This window comes from Carlito syrichta, unplaced genomic scaffold (assembly GCF_000164805.1).
Source record: "Carlito syrichta isolate Samal-C Ts95f unplaced genomic scaffold, Tarsius_syrichta-2.0.1 Scaffold309293, whole genome shotgun sequence".
Taxonomy (NCBI): domain Eukaryota; kingdom Metazoa; phylum Chordata; class Mammalia; order Primates; family Tarsiidae; genus Carlito; species Carlito syrichta.
The window spans coordinates 244,507-256,070 of NW_007253389.1; positions in this window are offsets into that span (position 1 = coordinate 244,507).

An 11,564-nucleotide genomic window follows, 5' to 3' on the forward strand; every position below is an offset into this window, starting at 1 on the left:
GTTGAGAATGTCAAAACCCAGATCTTTCTAGAGGCTTTCCGATATATTAGGTAGACTTGGAGGAGAGAGTGAAATGTAAGAGAAAAAGTAACTGAGAAGACAATTCTGAAAATGTTCATTATAGCACATTGATGGCAGAACTAATTGTTATTCATTTTATAGTTGATCCACCTCACTCGTTATTTCAAAGGAAAGGCAGAAAGATCAATGGAGAAAAGTTGTTCTCATTCAACTCCTCATTTGGTTTCACTGAAAGCAGAAACTAAATCAATACCATGGAGCAATTACCCAGTTTTGATTTTTAATTACTGAAGTAGGATATGAAACTAGAGTCAGCTGATAGGAAAGGTATTTCCTATCTAAAAGCGCTTCATTTGTTTATTGCTGAAAATGAAGGAGGACATGTGGGAATGCAATTCAGACATTTCCCAGTGCTCCATAATGAAAACCACTTAAAATATATGACTGAGGTGAATTATAGCAAATGCATTTAGACTGAAAATAGCCAAATAGTTCTGGTTCTGTCTGATTCTATGTTTGGCACTTTGGGACACTGTGTTAACTCTCTAGCTGAAGTGAAGTAAACTGAAACTTACTCTGAATTCAGATAAGAATAATTCTCAAATAACCAGAGATCTTTTCTCCTTACAGTACTTTCATGAGACATGAACAAATAACAAGTAGATCTTCTTTATTTCCCTCCTTTCCTCCCTCTCTCCTCCCTTCTTTCTTTGTAACAATCACTCCATGATGTCTCAAATGGTCAGGACAAATAGGTATAATACAATTTCTAAGGTTTTTTTTCAGATTAACAACTGGTACAAGGATAACACTAGGTTATAAACATGATTCTAAGGTTTTCATTAAATGAATCTAACCAAACTTTAAGTAGATTAAATTGTGTTCAGTGACATTTTAAAATAAATGTGTATAATGTCTACATAAGTAAAATGTTAAATTGCATTTTATTTCACATTTAAATTATTACAAATATCATCAGTATTCGTTTATCAGCATATTAAAGTGACTAACTGCCCAGGATCTTCATTTTTTTCTGCCTACATTGTAGTTTATTTGTCTAATAAGATGCTGAAACAGCAATTTGCTGAATTATACTGTTAGCAAAAACCAACTGTTGGAAAAGCAAATCTATTGCTAACATTAATTTTCAAGGCATTTAATGAAGTGATAACTGTTTGCATTTATGGCCTTATTACTTATTCTACTCTGGGTTAGGCCAAATATTGCCATCTGTTAGCACTTTATACATGCAAATTGGTCTTTTATGAATGAATTGTTTAATCAAAAAATGGCTTCTTAACAGCCTAGAAAATAATTAATTTCACTTTGAAGAAAACTTAGTTTATCTGTTTGATATATACTTACTGTTATGAATGACCTGAAGAAAATAATCTTAATGATGTAATCAATGACAAGTATGGAAATTGAAATTTTGGTCTCTGGAATCCAAATGAGTTTTTTCAAGAATCTTCTCAATCTCTCTGCATTTATAAATAGAGCATGTTCCTCCCACATTTTCTACACTATATGATTCCAACTGTTTTTTTCATTCCATGGCCTGTTAGGCTCCATCAGATCTTACCATTTCAATGTCTTACAGCCTTCTCCTTCACCCTGTGCTTCTGCTGAGTGCAAGGACTCCCCATCTCTTGTTTAAATAATTACAACCTTTTAATTTGTCCTTTTCCCTGTATTCTGGCTCTATTCCAAGCTATCATGCCCATTTCTACCAAAGAGAATTTTTGTCAAAAGCAAAGTAGATCCTATGGGGAAAAGTCTAAATTCTTTTGCCTAGCAAAATGTTGGCACCCCTCCCTCCTCTTCTGTGCAGTCACACTAAGTTGCCGATTGTTTCTTTAATGCATCTTGATGTTTCATGCTTTTCTGCGTTTACCCCTGCTGTTCCTCCTGCCTGGAATGCCCTCCCTCACCTTGTCTATCTGCCCAACACCTGCTCGGTTTTCATGATCCAACTCAAGTGTTATGTCCTCCCAGGAAACCTTCTCTGACCTTCAGTTGAAGGCAGTAACACTATTCTTGGTTCAATTTCTGTACCTTGTATAAACTTCTGTTTGATTGATTTGTATAAATCATCATATTCATCTTTGTAGCCCCAGAAATGTAGCAGTGCCTGAAAAAGAAAAAGTCATTGAATGAACAGATGAAGCAAGTGCAGGAAGTAGGTGTCCAAAATCAAAGATTTAATTTCGCTTGTGGCAAAGTGGAATTCAATTTAAATTCAAAGCCATTTTGATAGGCACAATCTCAGGTCAGCAGAATATTCAGTGTTTATTCTGGGTTTTTCTCAAACAACTGTGTTGCTCACTCCATATCAAGGATTTGAATACAAGTAGGTTTCAGGGAGGTGAAGAAAACACAATTAGGGAGTGGACAAGTGAGGCAGGAAAGAGAAGGCAGTCTATCAAAGATGCATTTTTAAGCCAGTTATCACGGTGTCTAGCTGGATGGGTGTCAATTCAGAACATGCACTTAGGAGTTATCCCACCTAGAGGTGTGAGGCAGGTGGGGTATTGATACCATCCATCACTGGTTGAGGGCTGCCTCTGGGTGATGTTAATCCCCTAGCAAGTCTGGCCAGCAGCACATGTGAGCAGAACAAACCGCACCAAATGAGAAAAGCCATTAGCTGTCAATCAGGTATGCACCAGCGTGGTCAGGGCTGAGGGGGCTGTGGTGGACACTGACCTATTGGCTATTTCTGGTCTTCAGTGCCATGGTGTGGTCCATGTAGAATAAACATCAGAGGATGAGATATGATATTTCTCAAAATCTCTTTACTCACATATAACTCATACTCTTTGCTTAATAAGCAAGGTCTATACTAATGAGGGCAAGAAGCACAATCTTCTGTGTCCCATTAAGACAATTGTGACATATGCCCAAGGGTATGAAAATCCATTAAGAATCATTTGTCAACCTAATTATCTTGGATTGCTATTGTTTAATATAAGTATTTTTAAATCATAATTCTAAAGTCACTTTTTTTTTTTTTGCCTTTGCAAAATTTTCTTACTCTATTAACCAAGATGAAAAGAGTTTGCAATGGGTCCCCTGAGGGTCCTGTGGAGAGATGCACCTGACTGACAGCTTAGAGGTAAATATGTCACACTTATTAAACTGTGTGACCTCAATAGTTGTGAAAGGTGCAGAAACATGCAAATAAAGTTTTAAGTAGATGAGAAGATGAAGAAATCCTAGGTATTAGTTAGAACTTACAAACATACCATATTCCTGGAATATGTCTTCTTGTAAAGGATAAATGACCACACATAAATTCTCCAACAAAGCCAAATTATGAACCCTTTGTTGATTTTTTTAAAGGCTTTCAGATTTGGAGATGATTGTCACCTACTGCTCATTCTTTCTTCTTACTTTCTTTCATGGCTACATTGCCTTCTCTGCTCTCCAATTTATTGCTTATTTATTGAAGGTAAATGTAAATCTAGAACAATCACTCACAAAGAAAGAGCAACGGTTGTGTCAATGACCAAAGTTTTATTTGTCAACTGGTTAATTTTCTGTGATACAATATGATCTTTCCTGAATTCTGAATCTTTTAAGGACTTGAAGATACTCTGTGAGCGTGATCAACAATTATTTTTATTCCCCAATAAACATTTGCTGACCTGAAGTAGCTTACAATCAAGAAAGGGACCTAACTATTTTATAGGTGCTCGGTCTCCTGGTAACCCTTACTTTTTCTAATAAATATTTTTGAAAACGAAAACAATGTCATATTTAAGTGTACCAGGTAAGTTAAATTAAACTTAAGAAGCATTTATAAAAGTTTACTGAGATGTACCACTCTGATAGTTACTATTGATTCATACAAAGAAAGTTCAAGAAATTAAGAAAACAGAATAAATGAGTGAGGGAACTCAAGAGCACTATATGATAGCCTAGAAATAGTGATAAATTAAATTGCACAGAGGATGGAATGGAATTTCAGAGAAGGAAAGGAAATAAGATTTGGAAAGGTGAGGAAAGGCTCCATAGAGTGACCACAGGTCCTGTGTGCTGGGACAGTTCCTGTTTTCCCCTGTTATTCCAGTGTATTAATATCTTCCCAGCCTAGCACAGTGGCTCACACCTGTGATCTCAGCACTTTGGGAGGCCCATGTGCTAGCCTGGGCAACATGGCAAGACCTCATCTCTTAAAAAAAAAAAAAATTAGCCAATTGTGGTGGCACATGCCTATGAGTCCCAGCTACTTGGAAGGCTGAGGTGGAAAGATCAGCTGATCCCAGGAGGTCAAGTGGCAGTAAGTCATGAGCATGCTATGGCACTCCAGCCTGGAAGATGGGCTGAGACTCTGACTCAAAAAAGCACAAAGCAAAAACAAGCAAGTAAGCAAACAAACACACAAAAACTTCCCATCTCACTCTCAAAAAATGTACTTGTTTTGATGACATTATTGGGTCTCCCTATTTGCAAAGCAAAATTGAAAGAAAAATGGGATTGGGCCCATTGTGAAAAATGGAAGTGGCTCTGAGGGCAATAAATGACTGGAGCAGAAGCTACAAGGGCAGAAGTGAACATAACATACAGGAGACAGAAAAAGCCTACCTGTGCTTACTAAATCAGAAGTTCGCCATGGGAAACCCTGGCAGGGAAGGGATCCTGGAGGGGCTGCGGTGGGGAGTTTTCCAGAGATCAGCTCAGACAGAAACAAGAGCTTCTCTTATTTTTCCTGAACTTTCAAATTTCTAGAAATATACTTGTCTGTTCACCTTCTTTTCTGTCAGCTTTCTGTTCAAAGCCCTGACAATATTTGGTGTCCTAATTTCGAGAAGAAAAACTTTTCCAGATATCCAATTTCACCATAGAAAAATATTTGTCTTCACAGGGCTTAGGTTTCTACTTCAGTTGTATTTTTCAGAGTGCACCCTCTGAAGAAGCCTTGTTCTAGGCTGAAGTGACGGGTTATGTCATAAATTACTATCTGGTTCAAATGAAGAATTAAGAGGGAAGACCCCAGTAGTTGGTTGCAGAGAAGACCTTAGGCCAGCCTCATTTGTTCAGAATCACCTGTTCATGTAGCTCTGTCCCAGGAAATTGGGCAGGCCACCAGGAAATGGGAATGGGAAGGTTGTGAGGTTCAGGTGATTTGACAGGTGGAAAGATATCTTAATTGTGTCCTTTGTTATGGCAGCATAATATTTCATCATGTATATGTACTACAATTTTTTTAAATCTAGTCCTCTTTCAATGGACAGTACGGTAGGTTCCATGTTTTTTCTATTGTGAACAATGCAGCAATAAACAAGCATGTACAGATAATACCACATGTTCTCACTCATAAGCAGTCCTTGAACAATTATCATAATACTATAAGAAAGGGATTGGCAGTAGTGGGAAACTGCCAGGAGTGGGGGTGGGCAGGATTGGCAGTAGTTTGAAACCTTATCAACAAGGGTACCTGCATAATGAACATTTGTATACCTAATCCTGAATTATACCCCACATCTTTAAAATAAAAAATATTAAAAAACTAAAACTAAAAAAAAAAAGTTTTCTTGATAGTGAGTTCCTAAAGAGGAAAAAGTTCCAGTAGTTTCCATATTGAGCAAACATCTAGGCAATCATCGGGCATCTACCACAAGGGCCAGTTTCAAAGATCCATTCAAAGATGAAGATTTGTGGCTATTAGGTTGAAGGAATGGAGGACATTGGTCTGATAAACCCAAAGGGTCGTACAGATAGGGCTGGACCAAATTGATCATTCAGGTGAAAACTTGAGTTCTTCTAAATGAACACATTCTTTCAAGTATTAGTCATGTTCCCATTCAATTTTCTAAAGTCTTGCATTTGGCCCTAGATTCTTGAATCATTTTAATTCTATTTCTAAACAGCCAAATCACCCATCCCAAAATATTACTCTTATACTCTGACTCAGTTTCCTTACTTCCCATGCCTACCTCCTTTTACTAGACTCCTTTCCACTTCATTCTCCTTCTACATCTGTAATCTAGAAACCTCACCAAGGAACTGGTGATTCATCTATCAGTTGTTCCCCAGTCCTCATCTTCACTTAAGATTGTAGACAAGCCTCTTCTGAATACTTACCTCTTACGGATTCTAAATCACCATTGTCTGTTTTTAACTTCTCTGAACACTTTCTGTGACAACTTCTATGCCCTTCCTAGGCAATTTTTTTCTCTCCAAATTATTAAGCCTTAGTTCAGAAATCCACAACTCAACTCCCTAATCTTCCTCCTGAATTCCAGGCCGGTGTCTAATTATCTGCTCTAGATGTCCACTAGCCTATTTCACCAGAACCATATAGGTACTTCCCTGAGTCTTTCACCTGGCTTCTGCTCACACTTCTCTGGTGAGGGTGCCACCAGTTTTTGTCACCTGAACGCCAAACCATACAGACATGATCCTTCTCCTCCTCAAACCCTTCCTACCCATCTGCACACCACACCCTGCCCATCAGATCTCCATTACATCTTTCACATTGGCTTATTTTTCATGTGGACTTTAGACCCCCATTAGCACTTGTGTGCATAATTATAAAAGCTACTAACTGGCCACTTATCTACAGTTTCTCCCTATACTTCCTATTCCCCACTATTATACTCTATAAAACATGAGATTTATTTTCCTAATTTGTAACTTCAACATGTCAGTCCTTCAGTAAAATCATTTCTCAGGGATCCATTTAAACAGGATAGAGTCCAAACCCCTCAGACTAGCAGTCAAGAGTCTGAAGGTCCTAAGTCTGCTCACTTTTCAAATCTTACTAGGTTGGATAGTCTCTTTTTGCACCTCCAGATCTGTAAGATAAAGTGATCCACTCCTTACCCTGCTCTGTGTCTTACAGGCTGATCTCTATGAACAGCCTAGACTGGGATTTCCAGCCTCTGTTGTATAAGCTCTCGATAATTCCCTCCTCTTAGATAACGGGATATTGCTCCTGTTACTGAGTTATGTTATAAGGTAACAGTGAAGGGATTTTTGCAGATGAAATTAAGGGCCCTAACCAATTTAATTTGAGTTCATCAAAAGACATGTTCTCCTGGGTGGGCTTGATAAAATCAGACGTGTCTTTTAAAACAGAGTCTAGTAGTCAGATGTTCTCCTGCTGCTTTGATGACAAAAGCGACCAAGAATGTGTTCTACAACTGCAAGGAAATGAATTCTGCCAATAATCTTGGGATTTGGGGATAGGATCCTGAGCCTTATCTGAGACTGCAGCCCCAGCCAACACTGATTACCGCCTTGTGAGTCCCTGAAAATAGTACCAACTAAGCCATGCCTGCGTTCCTGGTCCCCAGGAATGATAAGATAATATATAGGCATCAAGCCACTAAGTTGGTGGTCATTTGTTACACAGCAATAGATAGCTAACACACTTCTAATCAAATTAGGCCAGTGGGAGTTATCTACAGATGTCAGAGAACTGGAGAAAAGAAAGGTTGAGTTATTTATCTGCCCTGCCTCCCGCTCCCCACTTCTGCCAATGGCTCCTCTTCAGCTGCAGCTTTCTTAGGGTTCTAGTAACTGCCCTACCTATGTCCCTGCGAACTAAGGGCTGTAAAGCCTGGTTCAGCTTCCCAATGTAGGGCCTAGGTACTTCACAACCCCTTACCATTCTTCCTCAACCCTTCCCACACCTTTGTACAGCGTTCCTTTGTTCAACTCTCTTCAACTGGCCCTGTAGCATTGCCCTCACTTTCCTGCTGGGACTCCACCTGAAAAAGACTTATCTTCTAGTGTTGCCTTAGCTCAGAAATCTACAATTCGATTCCCTAATCCTCCTCCCAAATTCCAGGCCACTGTCTAAGTACCTGCTCTAGATTTCCATGAGGGTATTTAGCCAGAAACTCGTAGGTACTTCCCTGAGTCTCTCATCTGGCTCCTGCTCACACTTCTCTGGTGAGGGCACCATTAGTTTTTGCCACTTGAACTCCAAACCTGCAGACATTGTTGATTCCCCTCCTCCTCAGATCTCTCCTATGCATCCATATATATACTCTGCCCAAATGTGAACTACCACTTTGTATTCCTCAAAGCACCATCCTACATTTTCTCACCTGAAAATAGTTGTTTCCACTATAAGGGATTAGCATATAGTGGAAATATATATGAGGATATATAATTAGAGAGAGAGACTAAAATAGACTATTGACTGTGCTACATGCTAGCTGTGTGAACTTGAGAAAATGACAACTTCCCTAAGTACAATTTTTCCACCTAAGATAGGGATATTAACACCCACTGAGTAAAGTTTTTGTTCAGTGGGTGTTTCAGGAGTGAGATTGATCTTCATTAAAACTGAAGCAATTGCTTTTCCTTTGTACTAAAGTATATTTACTTTCCTGTAAACATGTTGCATTTCTTCCACTGAATTCTAAATAAATGATGTGCAGAGAGTATGCATCTTTGTATTAACTGGAACCCAAGTGACATAACACCATGGGCTTAATGGCTACTCAATAAATATTTGTAGACTGGATATGTAAAGAGAAATGCTATGGCTGCTTCTTCACAGTCTAATTAAAGCAAGATAAAAACATTTTAATATCATTGATAAGATGTACAAATATACTGATATACAGTAATTAGTATGTAGTAAATATTTAAAACAACTTGACTTGGTCAGCTTGGCCTGGTTTTGCATATAAATTACCCCACTCCAACCAGCCGTCCTACTAGATCTAATCAAACACAAAATAAGTAAAGTTTGGTTGACTAAATGCTGCTCTTTTGCTGTGGCTCCTGGTTCTTGGGGACAAAACCTCATTCAGGTGAAGGAAGCACAACTAGGGTTGGGTGTCACACTGGTAACAAAGTGATATGCATGCTAAAGAGCCAAGACGCTTCTCAGGGGAGTTGCCACAGGCTTCAGTGGAATGACAATTACAAGGTAGATGGATCATGTAATACTTGCTGTGAACTTTACAATACAGGAGGATCATTATTTTAATGTTAATTTGTATAATGGTTGACCTGGCCTAGCAAGAACAATGCTGAATGCTAATAGCTGCAGGATGCAATAAAATTAAACATTATCTGAGCTGAACTGCTAAAGGAAAAGCTGCCAAAGTATGACAATTTAAGCACTTAATTTCATCCTGGGTCATGTCCACAAACAATCAAGTGTGGGTTTCCACTATCTCTTGAAAAACTGGCAAGAAATGACTGCAGTGGAATAGCAGCAACCTCCTTCATATGGAATCCACACCTGACAGTCCTTGATTTATTTTATTACTTGCCTGTTTCCTCTGAAGCATTTGAATTTGCAACCACCACCACCCCTTCCTCAAACAGCTCCCACCTTCTACCTTCCTTCTTCTACCGTCTACTCCTTCCCCTGCTCATATTTGCTGGTAGATGCACCAAATTTGATAAATTCAGCAAGAATGAATCTCACTGTCCAGACTAAAAAAACAAAAAAACAAAAAAACTTTTAATAAACCTTTTGAAAAAGGTAGACTCAACCACCGGGGCTAGCAGTAAATGACATTTTCAAAGAAAACAGATACTATCGCCTCAAAGTATTATATAACTTTGCGTTCGGATAGCCATTATGGTGGAAGATAGCCATTAGCAAACAGAATAAAAATAACTAAGTCATCTTTGTTTAGATTTATCATGTCTGACTCTTGCTATTCCCTGGAAAATGGGTAGGTATAGTCATTCCTTACTTTTTACCCCAAATCAGTCTTTGGAGTCTATTTATTTATTTATTTATTTATTTAGACTTCTTTCTCCCAAGCGTTTAAACTCATTTCCACCACAAGAGGGCAGCCATCTCTAAAAAACAACCTGAGAGCCTTGCTCTACAGAAGTAGTGCCAACATTTAGGAAAGTTGTGCTTGGGAAAGGTATTCAGTAGTCCCTCCAAAATCGCACACTCTACATAAAAGATGTTATGTGATGGGCAATATTGACAAAGAATCGAGTGTTCAGAAGTGCCAATTGCCAATTTTCCAACAGATTCTTGACGATCAAAGATTATTTCATAAACTGACAGTGTTCCTGCTTCTCATGTTATACAGGCCTAAAGCTGCAAGACATCCTTGATGTCATGGGAGATTTATTTTCCATGTTTTCTTGGGGTGTATAGACAGCTATTGATTTCTCCTCCTCTTTAAAAGCAACACAACGATTAAAGACTCACAGAGATTTTGTTTTGTTTTGTTTTTTGTTCTTTTAAATCTCATTAATGGTAGAAACAATCGTTAACTTCTCAATTAAACTCAATAGGGAAGAAAGTAGTTTCATAAGCACAATAAACACCTTTTGACTTAAATGTCTATGAGTAGAATATTTTTTGTTGCCTACTTGTTTAGTTACCAATGATTCAGAGTGACAATCAACTTCCATAGCATAGGAATAAAGTAGCAAGTTCCTGAATATTTTGTCACCACTCCCCCTTTTATTTTCCTGGTAGGCAAGCTTCCTCCAAAATACCTTATTTGACCTTTATACCTTTAGAAACAGCAAGTGCCTAATTCCCCTCTGTGGGTTGCTAATCCGATTTACGTGAGCGGAACCTAGAATTATTTTAGCTCCCCAACCGAAAAAATAATACACATGGATAATAGATTATTACCAGCTCCCGCTTCTGACTTTTTTCTGTCTTTGTTTTGCAGGCCTGAAAGCTCTGGGACAGGAGAACCTGATTTTGCCAATCTGGCCTTTTCGAAAAACTTTCCGCTCTTGGTTTGAGGGATCATCTGGGCAACCCTGGTTGCTTTGCATGGAGGGTCCTGGAATTCTGGTAAAGACAGAAAACCTTGGCCCCAGACTCAAAGTGCAACAGTTTTGAGGAACATTTCAGTTGAGGAAGACAAGTGACTTGGTCACGTGTCATAGCCCTGCTTCTGGGGGCCTGGTGGAAGGGGGTGGTGTGGAGGGTTCCAAGGTCCCAAACCGGAATTGTCTTGTATACTTGGCTCACACGGTGCGTTATTTTACCTTCCTGTGAGCTGCTAATCGCCTGCCTCTGAGCTGGTTGAGAGATAAATATCACAATGCACAAGGTGATTGCTACCATAAAAAAGAAATAAAATCTCTCCCATCCGCCCCACAGGCTGCCACACATATGTCTAGGCTACACATATGTCAGGTATGGCAGGATGACATCCATGTCACCCATATAGACATATTTTTATAAAACGATGTGTCTACGATGGCATATATTTACATATATGAATATACTTATAAAAACACTCACCTCGCTTTGTATATTAGATGTATTTTTGTGACTACATATCCAGGTATGTGAATATAAATGCATACATATATTCATGTAAACGCAAGTCTGTACACATACATTCATATATGTAGATCGATCTCTGTGTGTTAATGTTTGCAAACACTCAATTTTCAGCCGCCCGTTTTCTTTTTAATTTTCCTCCCCGTCCGGGGGAAACGCAGAAGTGCCCACCCTACGACCGCGCCCAGACGCCCTGCACCCCGGTCGAGGGTCTTCCAAACTCTTTTAAGGCAAATCGCCTATTCCCGAGAAACTTCAAGCCGAAAGCCAACTAACGGGCCCGGGGGAAACC